The sequence below is a fragment of the Ursus americanus genome, chromosome 22 (assembly GCF_024610735.1).
Source record: "Ursus americanus isolate L20-20 chromosome 22, mUrsAme1.1.p, whole genome shotgun sequence".
Taxonomy (NCBI): domain Eukaryota; kingdom Metazoa; phylum Chordata; class Mammalia; order Carnivora; family Ursidae; genus Ursus; species Ursus americanus.
This window is the reverse complement of record NC_142148.1, coordinates 48308513-48316208: the sequence shown is the minus strand read 5'-3', so window position 1 is coordinate 48316208 and position 7696 is coordinate 48308513. Positions and strand designations below refer to the sequence as shown.

The following is a 7696-nucleotide window of genomic DNA, read 5'->3' as shown; positions in this document are numbered from 1 at the left end:
TGGGGGCGGCGGAAGCTCGGCGCGGGGACGCGGCCGGGCGCGCGCCGGGGCGGTGAAGCGCTCCTCAGCCGGTCGCCGCGCATGCGCGGCCCTCGCCTACGCAGCACGGCCAGAGGGCGCAAGCCCGCCGCTGCTGCTGCTGCTACTGCCGCCGCCGCCGCCGCCGCCGCCGGGACCGCCGCCGCCGCCGCCGCCGGGAGCGCTGTGCGCCCGCGGCGTGAGGCGTTGGAGGGAGCGCCGCCCGTCGGTTCGCGGCGCCGCCTCGCAGTGGTCTGCCCTCGCCTCCCGGCGCCCCGCGCGGTACATGTGAGTGCGGGGAGGGGGCGGGGGCCGGGAAGCGGGCGGGTGGGCCGGCTCCTGGTGCTGGGGGTTGGCAGGGCCGCGGCCCGCGGGCGGAGGGCCGAGCGGGGCTAACCAGCCGGTCCGCGCCGCGGATGAGGCGGAGACGGACCCCTCCCGCGCGCCGCTTGGGAGGCCGAGGATGTGGGGAGGCCGGAGAAGTGGGGAGGACGAGGGAGGGGCCCGGGGAGGGCGGCACTCTGGGGAGGATCGGGGCGCGGGCGGGTCGGGAGATGTGGGACGGACTGGGGGTTTCCGGGAGGACGGGGATGTGGGGAGGCCGCCGGGGGGACAGGAGAGGCCAGGGAAGGGGGACGAGGGGGCGTGTTCTGGGAGAACGGCTATGGGTGGAGGACGGACTTGTGGGGAGGTCGGCGTGCTCCGGCAGGCCAGGGGACGAGGGGAGGCCGGGGGCTCGGGTAAACGGGGAGGTTTGGGGGACATGAGAAGGCCTGGGGGGGTTCGTGAAAGATGGGGAAGTTGGTGGATTCGGGGGTCTCGGAGAGACGGAGGGGCTCGAGGCCGGAGCGCACAGGGAGGCCGGGGGCTTGGGGAGGCCAGCCGGCCTCCTTGGGAGCTGGCCAATTGCCTCAAAGACAAAAGGGGGGAGAGAGAAAGGAGGAGGAAGAGGGAAATCCTTGGGGACCTGGAGGGGGGAGAAGAGCCCTGACCCGATATGGGGACTCACTGGCCCTGCGGCAGGGAAGGGCGAGCCTCGAACCCGGATCCGGGCCAGCTCTTTCCCCGCAGCTGGCGCTCAACTTGCTGTGGCCCTGTGGTTTTTGGGGCGAAAGCCCTGGAGAACTCGTTGATTCATTGTGCCTCCAAGTTTACCTCTTCCCAACCCAGCCCCTAGCTCTGCTTCTGGCTTAGGTGGAAGAAGGACTTGTTTCTTTCTCTCTCCTTTCCTTTCTTTTCTCAGGAGGAGGAGGAGGAGGGGTGTGTGTGTGTGTGTTACTTGGTTTTATTTAATTGCAGGATTTAGCTTAATGCAGTAAGGGTAAAAAAATTTTTTTAGTCATTTCAACAGTGTCTCATTCTTGCATGGTTAGCCTGCAGCTGGGTTTTTGGCAGTGAGACTAAGATAATAGTAATGTAGTAATTATGGGAACTGGTTGAAATACATTCAAGCTGAAGGCGGTGTAAGGATTTGGGGATCTGTACATAAGACGACCAACGCTGGGATTCTTAGGTAGAATGTCAACATTTTCGTGGTTGGAAAAATAGGCCATTACTATTTGAAATGAAATACCAGAGCCTCACTCTTAATATTTTATTTGTAAAACTCATAATGGAAGCAGTCTTCTCTTGGAAATGTGTGAACTCTGGTCAGTTGTCTCATCTCTTGAAAACCTGAAAGGTGGATGAAGTGATGGAAAGATACATTGCAAATTAGCATTCACCTTATTTTTGTTGAGATCCAATGTAGGTGATTTTTTCATGCCATTGTGCTTTGGAGATAATTTTTAACATCCTGCAATATTTAAACACATGAAACTTCTGAAGAAAGTTTGCGTTCCGGTGTCTTTATGAGTACATTGTTTTCTCTTTGTGGCTGTCCTTGGAGGTGAAACACTGAATGAGCCTACCACTCGTGTCTTGAATACATTTGTGTGCTAAATGTTGTCGAAGCAGCAAGATCCCATGTTACACATTCTTTAAGTAATATCTTTCCGGTGATTATCATATACTCTGATTTAATAATGAAAACTGGGGAAAGATTGTTTAAAACCCATTGCTGTCTTTTAAAGGGTCCCACAATCAACCTAAGACTTGAGTATATACACTGAATAAAAGGACCTACGCATTGTTCAGAGGTTATGATGCATCAAGAAGCAAGTCCTTGGATAAATAAAGACATTGAATCCAGAACTTAGTGTTTAAGGTTTGGGGCCAAGAGTCCTGGGGCAGAGCCCTACAGGAGAGAGGACTTCAGCCTCTTTTCAGGCCGGCGGTCCGCTGAAGGTGAGTCGTGATTAGGAGTGAAGCTCCATGAGTGCGATGGGGTGGAAGTGTCCGGTGAAACCAGAAGTTAGGAGCCACAGTGCAGATCATTAGAACATTTCTCACTAACATCGTTTCTCTAGCACTCCATGCCCATTGTTGGAAATTAGAGAACTTGACATCCCAATTCTTAAAATTGGGTTCTTCAGCAAGTCACATAACTTTTCTCGCTGGGAAGTTTGAGAAATTGTCTAAATAACAATTGTATTGTTAAAGCTATCCCCTTAAAAAAATGCTGATTAGTTCCCGCAGGAAAAATTATAGTGTCTTCTGTGTACTGTATATGTTCTATCGTGTAGTAAAGAGTCATTTTGAACATGACTCTTCTTTTTTGGATGTTAGTTTTGAGTTGCTACTTCTCTATCTCTAAAGATTTTATGGAAACCTTTTTTCCTGTATTTTTAAGTGTCTTAATTTTGAGAAAATACTTGTCTCAAGGGTAACACAGGAAAGATGAGAGTCAAAGTCTTAATATGTAAGTCTTTAACTTTTGAAAGTAAACATTTTCAGTTTAGACAGTTTTCGGCTAAAATCTTGTTTTAAATTTCAATATAATTAAAAATTCTATCGTTTGTGAAATGAGGGGTTTTTTTTGGCTTGTAAACCAGTAAAGTTTAGTTTCTGTAGTAGTTTATTTTGTCTTAAAGCTCGAGCTTAAGAACTTATTTCGTTACTGTATGTCCTTACTAAAATCCCTTAAATAATTAGCAAAATATTGCTGTGGGGGTCTTTGGGAATTTTTACTGATGCTTATAGAAATTATTTAAAATGCAAATTCTAAAAACTTGGGCAAAGTAAATGACCTTATTTGAGTGAATAGTAGTAAATTCCAGGAAGTTTGTGAGTGCAGTAAGCATTCAAATCTGAAGTCGCATCTCTGTCCTTAGAAGGATCCTCGGTGGAAGAGGATGAGCGCGGTTCCAGCTCCTGTTTGGGTGTACCTGTGTTTCAGTGCCTCAGCCAGCTGCCTTAAGTAGTTGTTTTTTTATGTCTCTTCTGAAAACCATGTTTCGTAGTGGATTATTTAAACCGTTGATGGCTTTTTCTCTCTGCTAATATTTGTGCAAGGTTTTTTTTTTTTTTCTCTCTTCCATTTCATGACTACCAAAAGGCAACCTAGTGTAGGAGAAATGAAATTGCTGTCTACCACTTTGTGGCATTAATTTCTAGGAATGGTGCCAAATCTTACCATTCAGAACTACATAAATGTGTTTCTGATTATAAAGTACCAGAAGAACCCCCTCTCTTCCTGTCTTAACAGTTGTATTGTTTTTTTTTGCTAGGCTCTATCATGGAAATAAAATTCAGATAGGCATATGTAATTCAAGTTTCAGGATAGGTGAGATTTTTAGCAAATGCCGTTAATTATGGTCTTATTTGCATAAATACTAATGAAATGGTTTTTAGAGGAAAATATGAAATAGATGTTTTTGGCTGGGTGGCACTATTGCCACTTTTTAGCAGTTGAAAGCCTCCGAGAAGGGAACAAGTAGCATCATCACAGAGTTTACTTATTTGTCAGGACATGAAGGTCTTTCCTTGCAAGCTTTGTATTGAATGAAACAAATTCTGCCTAGATCTTATTGATATACATTGGCATTTACTGTAAACTCATTTTTCAGAACAAGAAAAATGACCAAAGTCATACATGTGAATGTTATCCACTGATAGGGGAGGAGATGTAATGTTACTGCTACGTGTGGGGTATTGTGTATTGTTGGTAGGTGTCACTACCTTTTTACCGATGAATTAAATCTGGGAGATGACACGTGCCAGACCTGAAGTGATTGCTTTCATGCTTTTTCTGCTTTATTCCTCCTGAGAACCATTGATTGTGGTATTGCTATCCTCATTTTTGCAGAGGAGACACTGGAAGTTTGGAGTTCGAGGAGCTTGCCGTGGGCTTCTTGGCCCACAAGGGGTAGGTCCTTGTTGGCTGGGCCTGCTGAACTCTCTGTGCAGCTTCTAGGACCAGACAGGACTAGAGCAGCAGTAGTCTCACAGATCTGAACCCAGCCTTCCGAAGGGGGAGTGAGTAGCATGCAGGTGTAAGTACCGTGTCTGGGAGAGTTGAAATAATTATATTTTCTGTTTGAATCTGACGCTTTCATATCATGAAGCTGTGATCTGGCCAACATGGTGTAGGTAAACATTTTAATGAACATACCAAAATTGTTTAATTATTTTAAGTTAATTTAAAATCAGTTAAATACAAATATATAATGCATAGTGCAGTGATTGACGCTTCTTATTTGTTCAAGGTTGTGCTTTACACTACCTCTACATTGTTACAGAGTTTTTTCATTGGTGACTTTTTTTTGGGGGGGAGGGTGTCAGTGTTTATGAATATAGTTTTGTGGGAAGCAAGGTGTAATGTGAGGGAAAAGTAAATTGTAAATTTCTCATGCAGGTTTCATCCCCTTGTAGTAAATCCTAGAATTTATAATCTCTAACACATTGCTGCTCTATAAATGTTTCTGAAGTGAATGTGCTCATTCTCGCCGATTTAGAATTTTCCATAGTGCTTTTAAGACTTGACGTACTCTGTCCTCCTTTATTTAGGGCCAGTGGACCAAAACCAAGGCTCAGAAGAACCTAAAAAGTTGTATCTATGGGCTGTCTGTGCCTAGGATCTCCTTTCTGCCTCCATTTTCTATCTTAAAAGTCCTGCCATCTGGTGCTTTGGATTGTGCTGTGAATGGTAGGTGTTTGTTGGGTCTACTTGTGACCAAAGCACCATGTGTTTGTCTTTGATGGACTGAAGAAAGAGCTGAAGTGGTTTTATACATTCCATATTTGTAGTGCATTGTGTGTCTTTTTATAGAATTTAAGCAATACGAGGGCAGAAACTTTGTTTTACACACTATGGCATCCCCAGTGTCTGACACAATATTTATTGAATGAAAGAACCCAGGCTCATTCGTTGTTGGAGAACTGTTCCTGCATCAGTCAGCAGTCCACTGTTTTTTGTTTGCCTTGGTAAAGAACCTTACTTACAAACCAGGTAGGACTTGATACCAGGGAGAACTTGGATTGTCTGTTTCTATCTTTGTCTGCTTTATTTTAGATTACAAATATCATGAAACTTGAGCTGCGGGAAAAAGGCATTTCTCTGTCCCTTTATAGTTTTCAAATGTTTTTTTCTAGAAATTAATTTTGTAGGAATTGGTCATGTGTTCGTTAGGACTCATTCTATATTCTGAAGACCTAGGAAGTTGGGATTTATAAAAGATCCTTGATGACTGGTCTAGAAGCTCTAATGTATCTTCTACTAATCAGTTGGATTCATCATGTACTTTACAAGGGTTTTACATTATGCCCTGAAACCATTTTTAAAAATGCATCTTCCCAGGGGCGCCTGGGTGGCTCAGTTGTGAAGCATCTGCCTTCGGCTCAGGGCATGATCCCAAGGTCCTGGGATCGAGCCCCACATCGGGCTCCCTGCTCCGCTGGCAGCCTGCTTCTTCCTCTCCCACTTCCCCTGCTTGTGTTACCTCTCTCGCTGGCTGTCTCTCTCTGTCAAATAAATAAATAAAATCTTAAAAAAAAATCCATCTTCCTAGCACTGTAATGCCAGTTCCATGACACACCGGCCTTCCGATGATCTGCTTAGAGAGTCTTTTACGTTGTTGTTCAGAGTAAACGTTTTGAGCATCAGGTCCCTTACCTTCACTCAGGCAAGAAAAGTTAGTATTTGCGTAGAAAAAAGAGTTTGTTCTTCCTCAGCAAGTTCCCCTTGGTCTTGCTTATTGCGAAGGGAAACACGTGCGTGCGCACACCACAGTAAACCAGTAAACTGGTTGTTTGCAGTGGTTCTCAAAGTACAACTGCATCACCATCACTTGGCCGGGTTAGAAATGCCTGTGCTCGTGCCCCACCTCTGACCTCCTGAATCAGACTCGGGGGGTGGGGCCCGCAGTCTGTTTGAACATGCTGTCCAGGAGCTTTTGTTGCATGCTAATGTCTGTCAACCACTACTTGAGAGTGTTTTAAGAGAAATGCAAGTCGTAGCAGGCAAAAAATCAGTCGTAAATGGCAGAGGCATGTGTTTGGCTTCTGACCACTTAGATTTGCTAGTGAGATTGCCTTCACTTCAGGACTCTTTTTCAGTATGTTTTTCAGGTTTTCTAGAGTCTTGGGAAGACCTCACAACTAATTTTGTTTAGGGATTTTGAATGTTTTATGCTGAGGTCATTAAATTCTTTTGAATCTTGGTTTGGATTTTAAATAAATGATTTTGCATTGAAATAGCAATTTGTATGGCCCCTGGACTTGTGGTTTTTGGCAGATAGCAGGAAAGTGTGTATATGTGGGTGCTCAAGGCACGTGTTCCCTGGTGGTTTTGTTTTGGTGTTGAGAGATTGGCTTGCTTATACTAGAGTCAGGATGATTTCCAAGTCTTGGGGTGACTACTAAAACGGTATTGTGCGAATTGATTCTATGCCTAGCATTAAAGTCATATCTAAATTTAATATGTATTGTTTTGCCTTTGTCCTTTATTTTTTCCCTAAGATCAGAGCTAGATAAAAGTTAGTGTTCAAAGATGGAATTGGTGATATGCTTACTTTCTGCTATGTCTTATGCAGAGTTGGACGCACCTGAAGGCAAATAGAATATTGTGAGCTCAGGGACAGGGACTCTGTATTATCCTGTACGGATCTGTGGGTCCTTCACAGCTTCCTCCTCCTCCTATAGTGGGTTGGCCCTCAGTCATTGGTTTAATGATTGAAGAAGAGTCTGTGCTCCTGCTGAGGGGGCCTTGTGACCTTGAAGTACATGAAGTTGTTACTAAGGTAGAGAAGAGAATTAGGGACAGACGGGTGGACTTAGGTTACCATCATGTGGACGCGAAGTACAAAGGATGTTTCCACGTCCTCTTCTGGCCCCCGTCAGACTGAGTCAGTGGTGCAGCCCTGTGATGGAGAAAATAAAAGGAATGAGCTGGTGGGAAAAAGTGATCTGAAACAGTTTCTTTCTCCTTACATTGGTCAAGTGAAGTTAAAGTTCTAGTTTATAGTCAGTTATAGACTGTGACCCCACTAAATGTACATCAGAGCGCCTGGCCTGGAGCACCTCTCAGTGAGGGAGTCTCCTGTTGCTCCCCGCTGTGCTGGGAGGCTCCAGCCGCCCCCCAGTCTTCTCTCTAATGACTGCTTCAGCCCTGCTCTGGTCTTGTGTCAGTCGCCCCGCCCCGCCCCTTCTGGTGGTTTCTGCTGTGTTGCTGCCTTGTGGTTTTAAATAGCCTTTTCCTGGTTACAGTGAGGTTGCACATCTTTTTATACATTTACTGGCCATTCGGATTCACTGTTTTTCGAAGTGCCCATATTTTTCTATTAGGTTATTTTTAAATTGA

The 7696-nt window shown here is 45.3% G+C and overlaps 1 protein-coding gene across 1 annotated transcript in view; it reads left to right on the top strand.

Annotated features, from left to right (window-relative positions):
* The first annotated feature begins 852 nt into the window (after positions 1-852).
* The window catches only part of LOC148108086 (focal adhesion kinase 1-like), a 73236-nt gene continuing 66392 nt past the window's right edge, over positions 853-7696 (top strand). Inside the window, exon 1 of the mRNA XM_087853788.1 lies at positions 853-2304. The gene's annotated coding sequence lies outside the window, so the exon portion shown is untranslated. The remainder of the gene's footprint in view (positions 2305-7696) is intronic.